This window comes from Vicugna pacos, chromosome 25 (genome assembly GCF_048564905.1).
Source record: "Vicugna pacos chromosome 25, VicPac4, whole genome shotgun sequence".
Lineage (NCBI taxonomy): Eukaryota > Metazoa > Chordata > Mammalia > Artiodactyla > Camelidae > Vicugna > Vicugna pacos.
The window spans coordinates 37,857,650-37,867,066 of NC_133011.1; positions in this window are offsets into that span (position 1 = coordinate 37,857,650).

Below are 9,417 nucleotides of genomic sequence, written 5' to 3' on the forward strand. Positions count from 1 at the left end.
CCAGGTGCCACCACCAGGAAAGGTGTTATGGACTGCGTATTTGTAACTCCCCAAAATTCTTCTTGAAACCTTACCTCCAATGGGATGATATTTGGAGGTGAGCCCTTGGGAGGTGATGAGGTCACGGTAGGGGAGAGCCCTCCTGATGAGACTCGTGTCCTTACAAGAAGAGGCAGGAGAGAGCTTACTTCCTCTCTCTGCATGCGTGCACCAAGGAAGGCCTTGTGAACATAACCAGGAGGAGGCTCCATCAGAACCCGGCCTCCCCAGCCCTGATCTCGGATTTCCCGGTGTCCAGAGCTGGGAGAAGCGGGTGTGCGCTGTCTGAGTCAGCCAGACTCTGCTACTCTCATTGCAGAGGCCTGAGCTGGCTGAGACAGAGTGGGAAATGTGTCTGTGGCCTGTGGCCCCACCATCTAGCCGCCCAGGAGGGCCTGGGAATGGGGCCAGCGGGGCCTCCAGCAGCCTCTCCTCTCTCCCTTTGGAGTGACTGGCCCCCAGTCCTGTGAGGAAAGAGCTTGACACGTGGGAAGTCCTCTTGTCCTGGGCTTTGGCCTGGCTCCAGAACAGGGTGTGCGTGGGCATCTACCTGTCACAGGTGTGCAACCTAGACTCAGAAGAGCTCCACTCCTGTTTTACTGCTCTGTTGTCACTCTTTCAAGTCTTAATAATTTTAAACAAATTATGGAGCCAATCCTGTGTCCTCATTTGTAAGCACTTTGACCGGCAGGGACACTTGTGGGAAGTGTCCATGGCCTCTTGTGCAAACTTGCCTTCTCCCCACCTCCCATGGGGACCCTTGGAGCAGGGCTATGTCTGCCTCCTCCATGGACTTCCAGGGCCTAAGAACTATAAAACTGTAACCTTGATAATTTCTGGATATTCACCAGGAAGCACCTCCTCCAGGAAGCCCTTCCAGGTGTCCTGCCTTGGAATTATGAGTGGCTCCCTCCTGTAAGCTCTGAGGCACTCTGCCCCTTCACTAATCATTTCAGACTATTGAGTTTTGGCATTAACTGGGCATTTTCTGTCTCTCCAGTGGTCTGAGCCCTATCCAAGGGACTGGCACCAGGTCAGTTTCACTGACACATCCCAGAGCCTGACCACAGTAGTGTTGAAGACATGTTTGGAGGGAGAGAGGGCAGAGAAGAGAGAGAAAAGCAATTTCTAAGTTAGGGCCCATGGAGAGACTTTGGGGAGGTGTCCACGGGCCCCTGAAACAACATGAGCCAAGCTTGCCTGGGTCCTTGCTGAGGACTGGACCAGGTGTTCCATGTGTTTCCCACAGTCACACGCCTACACGGGTCAAGAGCTTTCATCTTCATCTTGTGATCCGACCCTGGTCAGGACACCCGCGTCAGAGGGCATGAAGCCCCAGTGACACTTAGCATCCCTGATTCTGGTGCCGGGAGACTGGGAGAGGATGGGAGGGTGGGGCAAGATTCAGAGCAGGTCAGGGTTTGAGAAGTGGTGGGGTGACCAGCAGATAGGCCCTAGGGGTCCCAGGATCTGGGTTGGAACTTTGACTTCATTGTAAATGAGCCTGAGTCTGTGAAATGGAGGGGACCTTACCTGGAGAAGGTGTAGATCAGGAGCACAGACAGGGAGCACCCCTGCCTGGGCTGAAACCCGGACCAGCCCCTAACCAGCTCTCTGACCTTGGGCAGGTCCCCTCAGCTACACAGACCTGGGTATCCTTAGCTTCCAGGAAGATGGCAGTTCCTGCCTGGCAGGGCTGTTAGGAGAAATGGATGAGGCCGTATCCATCAGTGAGTGAGAACCTTCTCGGTGCCCGCTGAGTACTTCCCAGGGGCTGGCGCCGGAAGGGAGCTGGTATGCCTGGAACTCGGTTGACTGGATGGCTCAGATTTCAATGTGATTGAAACAATAAGCCTCCTTATTCACTGAGGGCCTACTGTGCGCCTGGCCCTCTTCCTATCTCACCAGATCTCTTTGGGGAACTGAGATGGGAGCTCTGTCCTGAGACTGTAGTCTGCCCACATAGAGGGGCCGCGGGGATGGCGGGAGGGGAGTGTGTGGTCAGAGAGCCGGCAGCTGAATGAGTATCAACTAGACAGCCCTTTAGTGGGTGCCTCCTTTGCTCCTTTGCAAACCTCTCCTTTGTTGTTTAAGCAGCAAACACTTTAAAAACTTCTGTAAAGTCCCAGGATCTCAGTGAACGTGTTCATTCATCAACAGGTATTTCTGAGCACCTGTTCTGAGCCAGGCTGGGTCCTCAGGGCGCTGGGTTCCAGTTCTCTGCCCGATAACATCTTCCCTCCAGAATGGAAATCATGGGGGCAGATTTCCCCTTCTGCCACTTCCCGGTGTGACCTTGGGAGAAAGACCTCATTTCTGTGAGCCTCAAGGCAACACGGAGAGTCTTGGAGCCCTCAGAGAGTGCGGTGTGGACTTCCTGGGATGCAGGGTAGGTGGGCCCATGCCCTACGGTTCCCAGATCTGCAGCACGGCGAGGTTCCCCGATTGCCCGTGATAAAACCCGAGACCTCAGAGGACACTGCCTGCCCATCCCCAAGGGGGACAGAACCATGAGGGACCTCCAGGTGCTGGAATCGTCAAGAGCACTTCAGGCTCCCTGGGGTGATAGTGGTACTCTGGGTCATATGACTTCCCAGAGTCAGAAGGCTACCTAGGGTCTTACAGACACCTGAGGTCCTTAGATATCCAGGGTCATAGAGCTTCCACAGGTCACACAGACACTTGGAATCATGTAGCTTCCTGGGGTCATATGGCTATGTGGGGGTCACACAGCTTTCCAAGGTCATGTGGCTTCTGGGGGTTATGAGGCTTCTCAGGGTCATATGGCTCCCTGAAATCACACAGCCACCTGGGTTCATACAGCTACCTGGGGTCCCATGGCTGCCCAGGGTCATACGGCCTCCCAGAGCCATATGGCTATGCGGGAGTCATCTGACAATCTGGGAGCACATAGCTTCTTGGGGTCATATGGCTCCCTGGCCATAGGCTGACCCATGGCCATGTGGCCATACGCTTCTGAGTCGTATGGACACCTGGGGTCACAAGTTGGAAATTTGGGCTCCTTCCAGGTCATTCTATTGCCTCTGTGTCCTGAGTGAGCCCCACTCAGTCCTGAACCTTCCTCTCCTCATCTGAGAGGTGGACAGGACATTGCTTCCAGAGCACAGGGCTGCAGCAAGGGGCACGGGGGAAAGGATGCACATGCAGCCACACTGGCTGTGCCCCATCAGCAGCAGCAGCACCAGGGTGACCAGCTGTGGCCACCGGAGCAGCACTTCCCCACCTCCCCCAGCCTGGGGGAGTTCCCCAGAAGGGACCCGGGCTGGTTTTCACCAGGAAGTGAGGAGGGCCTTCTAGCTTGGAGATTGGAAAACGCCTGGCTGGTTCGGACAAGATGAGCGGGTTGGGGCTGGGACGGGCCGGGTGTGGGGAAGATGCGCTGAAGGGGGCGGCAGGTTCCCTCCGGGCGGGGAAGGGCGCGTGGATGTGACAGGCCATGCCTGTCTCTGCAGCTGTCTTAGTCCTACAATTAAACCTGCAGACTAAATAAGTGAAACAGTAAGACACCGACTCCAGCCAGGCTGGAAGGGCCTCTGGTGCGGGGCCATGGAATTCGGCTTCTTTCCTTTTGGCGAGGGAGCCTTGGGAGGTCTTTAAGTATCTGGGCTGGGAAGCCCCACAGGCAGCGGCTATCCCCGCCCCGCTGGAAACAGGGTGAAGATGGGCGGGGGCGGGACAGAAAGGCCCCAGGAGGAGGCTGTGTGAGTGACCATATGTGGGGACAGGGTGGCCATCTCATGGTCCCTGAAGACCTTTCCTGCTCGTCCCCAGGGCTACCCTTCCCCACCCACTCAGCTCCTTCACACGATTGTCTTGCCCTCTTCCCTCCTCCCCTCCTCCCACAGCCTGCCCCCTTTTAAAAAAGAGGGCAGGGCTTACCCCACCCCAGCACCCACCAGAGGAGTCCATCCTGATGATGGCTTCTTAGGCAGCCGAGTGTCATAGGGGAGCCAGCACGTTCGGGGGTGCAAAGTCCTATGGAGGGGTTCACAGAGCCTTAAAGAAGGCACACTCAGGCTCGTACGCACGCACAGACACACACCATGGCTGGAATCCCAGCCTCTCAATTCGTTTCCCGGCCCAGGCCTCAGGAAAGACTGGGGAACAGAACATCCTCCTGTCCCAATACCTGTGGGGCCTGGAGTCCCTGCAGGAGCCCCCAAGTGTGGGGCAGTCCGGGTTCTTGCGGGAAGGGACCCAAGAGTCCTCAGGTGGGGACAGCTGGGTGCCAACCCATCTGGGTCCCAGTCCTCGCTTAACCCCGTCCTTGCCAGCATCACACGGGCGCCCTGCTCAGAATGACCCCATGCTTGGTTTAATGCATCAACACTGCCATTCTGCAGTTCCTAATAACTTGTGACCAAGGAGACCCAATATTTCATTTTACCCTAAAAATTGTGTAGTGGGTCCTGGCTGTGAAGGAGTCTCTTTGCTTCTCTGCACCTCAGTGTTCTCACCTGTAAATTGGGTACCTGGGTTCATTTGCTAATGTCTGTCTGGCTTGAACTCATGAGCCTGGGGAAGGATGAAGAGTGATCGCCATGATGGACTGAACACCAACCCAGGCCCTGCCTGGATAAGGTCACCTCTTGCCTCAAGCAGCCCTGAGCTCAGCATGTCAGCATCCCTGTCTGCTAGAAGAGGAAACTGAGGCACAGAGAGGTAAGGTGGCAGGCCTGGTGTCCTGCAGGGGGCAAGTGGCTGAGCTGGGATTTGAATGCAGGCTGCCTGGCCCTGAGTCCTGGTGTCCTTCCCCAAGGTCACAGAGCCAGGAGCTCCCAGACTCTCAGAGTAGGGAGAGGCTGCAGCCTCTGCTCACATCCCGAGTCCACTTGTCAGGATGGGGGGGGGGATGATCAGGGTCCCTTCAGCTCAGCCATGACACAAATGACCAGGGTGACCTGGACAGGAGGCGGGGAGCCAATTGCCTACGGCAGGTGAAGGGTGGGGCATCTGGCAGAACTTCTCAGAATGAAGGGTGAAAGTAGGTGATGTGTGGGGCCACTCCACCCAGGGCCTCTGGCAGAGGCCGCACCTGCTGATGTCAACAAGGGCAGGGTGGGCCCCTGGGGTGTTCCAGCCAGCTCATGGTCTCCAGCCAGGACTCCCACCCCCACCCCTGCTTTGTCGGCAGCTCCCCTCAGTCCACTGAGTCTGCTTTCTCTCCTTCTACCTTCATTCCTCCTACCAGAAGTGCCCACCCTTTTACTTGTGCCTCCTCCAGGAAGCCCTCCCAGACCACCCCAGTGCACAGTCATCCTGGCCTCCCCTGGCACGTGGCAAAAAATAAAGCTGGGCTTTGATTGTGTTCTGAATTGCTATGTACAGAGAAATCAGCACTTTATAAGACACTTTTCCTGTCCATGGTCTCTTTAGAGCCTCATAGGAACCGTATGAGATCAGACGGTTTTGTCCTCATTTTGCAGATGGGGACCTAAGAGGCAAGGTAAGGGCCTGAGCTTACATGGGGGTGCAGTTGTACCAATGGCTAACACTTGTGGGGACCTCCCTGGGTGCCGAGGGCTGGCCTATGTGAGTTCCATTCATTCATGAGATAAATGTTGACTGAGCCCCTGCTCTGTGCCCCCCACTGTCAGAGATGCTTTGGAAGCAGCAATGAAGAAAACAGACCAGCACAGTCTCTTCTCCTGAAATTTGCCTGCAGCCAGGAGACAGATAAGAACAGGCATCGCAGGGAGAGGAGGCGATGGCAGGTGCTGGGCAGGAGCAGGAGGGAGGAAGTGCTGGGGCAGGGGAGGTCAGGTGTGATCCCTTGCAAAGTGAACCTTGCGGAGAGGCCTGAAGGGGAGAGGGGACAGTCCCAAGGGTGTCCATCCTGGAAGCCATTTGGTCTCATGCCAGGGGCTGGGCATCTCTCTTCCCTCACAAAGTGCAGTGGGGTTCTCTTTCGGCCCCTCGCTGGAGCTCTCTCCCTGACCTACCACCTGGTCCTCCCCCCAGCCCTGGCCACTGGATCCGCGACCCTCTCAGCCCGCAGGACAGGCCCACCCTGCCTCGCTGCTCCTGGGCTCCCTGGCTGGGGTCAGCACATGTCCACACCTGGCCGGTTCACCAAGGAGCTACGAGCAAGTGAACTTGTGGGCAGGTGGCAGGTCCTGGCCCTGCTCACAGAGGCCCACTGTCTCGGGTGAGGGGGTCAGGGTTAGGGAGGAGTTCCTCCCCTTCCTGGGCCAGGCCAGAATCAGCACACCCTTCAGAAATGAGCTAAAATAGGACTGCCTCCTGGTTCCGCTGCCCTCCTGTACAATCACACATCACACATTCACTTGTTCACATGGCTGTACATTCAGCAAATAGAACAGCCTGTCTGGAGGTGCTGGGGTCTCACTGAGCAGGTAAGACACAAAGTTTTCACTCTCAGGGGGCTTGTATTCTAGTGGTGAGACATAGCAACAGGTACCTAATGGTTATCAATACTCCTGAGAAAAAGAAAGCCTACAAAGGAGGCCGGGAGGAGGGGTGCTGTCACAGGGCTGGGGGGTCAGGAGGCCTGGAAGAGGAGGGACACACTGCACTTAACATTTTTAAAGGTCCCCAGGCTGCTGCCTGGAGGATGCCTACTGGCCTGGGCAGAGAGGGAACCATGGCGGGGCCGGGCTTCTGTGATGGTGCAGGGGAGAGGGGGACAGGGAGGGCGGGGGGAGTGGGGGCTGGACTCTGGACAGAGTCGCAGGATGGTCTGGTGGATGGGAACGGGACGTGAAGGAAGTGATTACGAGCAGTGAAGTTTATCTAATCATCCTTAAGCCTCAGTTTTCTCACCTGGTCGTTGGGGTGCTAGGGCCTCACTGCCCACCCAGGCTCTGGGGAGAAGCCGGGAGAGTGTGGAAAGCCTTGCCGAGACCTGATCGGTGCTGGCCCTGGTCTAGCCCGGGGCACAGCGCGCAGTGGGTGCTTTACAATTGTGGTTTCTTATTTTTCAAAAGGAAGTGGTAGAGGGTCATGCTGAACCCAAAGGCAACGAGGAGCTGGCGATGGGACTGGAGCCACTGCGCTCAGGTGGAGGCAGGCCATTTGGGGGCACAAGGGTGGCAGTGTCGGTATTGTCTGACCTTGTGGTCAGGGAGCCCAAGAGGAGCTGCCGCGGGTGACCGGAGTCCAGAGCCAAGCACAGCAGTCTGACCCCACTTTCCGGTCGGTCGAGGTGCTGGGAGGCCTGTTCTCCATGGTGCTGCCTGAGCTCCTCCGGCTCCAGGGAGCCGAGCGCTTGGGCCGAGCCCCCAGGGCCACTCCACGACAGGCTGCCGGGAGGCAGGCAGGGAGCAGCGGGGGCGGCTGAGTGTTGCCCAGGCCAGCAGGGAAAGGTGGGGGCAGCAGGGTGGGCAGCCGCTCTTGAATCTGCAGGCCTGGGAAGCCACCCAGTCTGGGCTCAGTGCTGGGGCTGGGGATGGAGCTGAGCTGAGACACCTTCCTCCAGGCCGCAGGTGAGGGAGGGGTGGAGCAGACGCAGAGGGGTCATGACTCAGGAAACAGGGCCAGGCTCAGTCAGGGAGCAAACAGGGTCGGCGGCGTTCAGCCAGTAAAACCAGAGCCAGTGGTAAGTTGAGGGCAGGACCAGGGCTTAATGTATAACCGGGGTCAGGGGCTCGTGTCTGAACAAGGTTAGTTCTTAGCATGTGAACACGGTTGAGGGCTCAGTGTGTGCCCAGGCTCGGTGCTCAGCGCTCATTCCATGAACAAGGTCAGAGTTCAGCCTGAGGCTGGGACCAGGGTTTAGTGTGTCCCTAGGACCAGGGTTCAGAGGGATCAGGGCTCAGTCTGTTACTAGGACTGGGACAAGTCTACACGTGGGATCCGGTCTCTGCGGTGACTGACAGAGGGCTCAGCATGGGGCCCAGTGGAGCTGGTGGTCTCGAGGCTGACGTGGCAGCTACAAGCCAAGGTGGACTCAGGGTTGCGTGGCCTCTTTCCTTGGCACTATTAAGCCCCATTCATCTTTGTCTCTCATTTAAGAATCATCTATCTGTTCGGTGCCAGGCGTTGTCGTCAGACTCAAGGTGCTTCAGACTCAAGGGTCACCTAGCTGCCGTCCCAGCCCTAAAGGGCCTCCTGTTCCCCAGGTGCTCAGCCAGGCCTCCACTGGTACAAGGTACTCTGGGGCCCAGAGGAGACCAGGGATGTATTTTTGCCTTGGACTCGAGGCTCCCTGGAGAAGCCTATGAAGGCTGCTTCACCCGAGGGAGTGAGCAGGAGGGCATTCCACGCAGAGGTACCTTGAGCAAAGGCTTGGAGACAGGGCAGCTCGGAGCAAGGCAATCTGGTTGCCAAGGTGCCCACTTGACCAGTGTCAGAGCTGGGGGCCTCTGTGGACGAATAGGGCCCAGTCCCCAAAGAGTGGGTTTCAGAACAGCCTTGGGACAGGAAGCCACACTTGAACGGGCTCAGAAGTGGCCCCAGCCAGTTCCCACCAGGTGACAGGGTGATTGTTTTGGTGGGCACTCCCTGCCCCGCAGGCCGCCCACAATGGGTGGACCGGACGCAGCAGCAGACGTTGGGAAAGAATGAGGGTGCCTGAGGCTGACAAGCATGGCTGGCAGGAAGGGGCGGAAGGCGAGGGAGGGCGGGTGGCAGAGGCCCTGGGAGAGTGGATGAGGCTGCACACGGCCCTGGGAGAGCCACCGTCAGCAAGGGGCATGCAGCGGGGCCTGGGACACCTGTGGGACTTGGCGGCGGGGCTCCCAGCTGAGCATCCTCTCTGAGTGCTCGGTCAACAGGCCAGGTACCTGCAGCCTGGAGGCCTCCCTGTCCCCACATTGAGCCTGCAGAGCCAGGCCTGGGGACGTCCTCCTTCTGGTCTGCCATATATGCAGGAGTGTGCAGGGCAGGGAGGGGGGACCCTGGGCTGCTGGACCCCAGACTCCCACCTGCCCAGACCTCAGCTTTGACATCCTGTCTGGCCCACTTCACACCCACCTTTGCCAGTGAAAGAGTCATTTTTTTCCAAGCACAAAGGAACCAGATCTGGCCACTGCTTAACACCCTCCCGGTTTTCCTGCTCCTGACCCTGGCCCAGGCTACCAGCTACTTGGGAACCTTCCCACAGCCTGGCTCAAGTGCCCCGACCCTAGAGGGCAGCCGCTGGGCCAAGGCAGGCTCTGAGGGTGACAGTGGGACTATCAGAGGGGCAAGGGCTGCTTCCCCACGGCCCAAGGAGAAGGAGAACGCTGAGGCTCGACAGTAGGGAGGACTGCGGGTGCAGGCACTGGCTGGGGAGGTGGTGGGCTCAGAGGAGGAGGTCTGCAGACTGGAAGTGGGTGGCCAGGGTGCAGGCAGGCTAGGGTCCTGCAGGCCGGGCCGGCACGACTACCACAGCTCCTTCAGTCCTCAAAGAGCCCA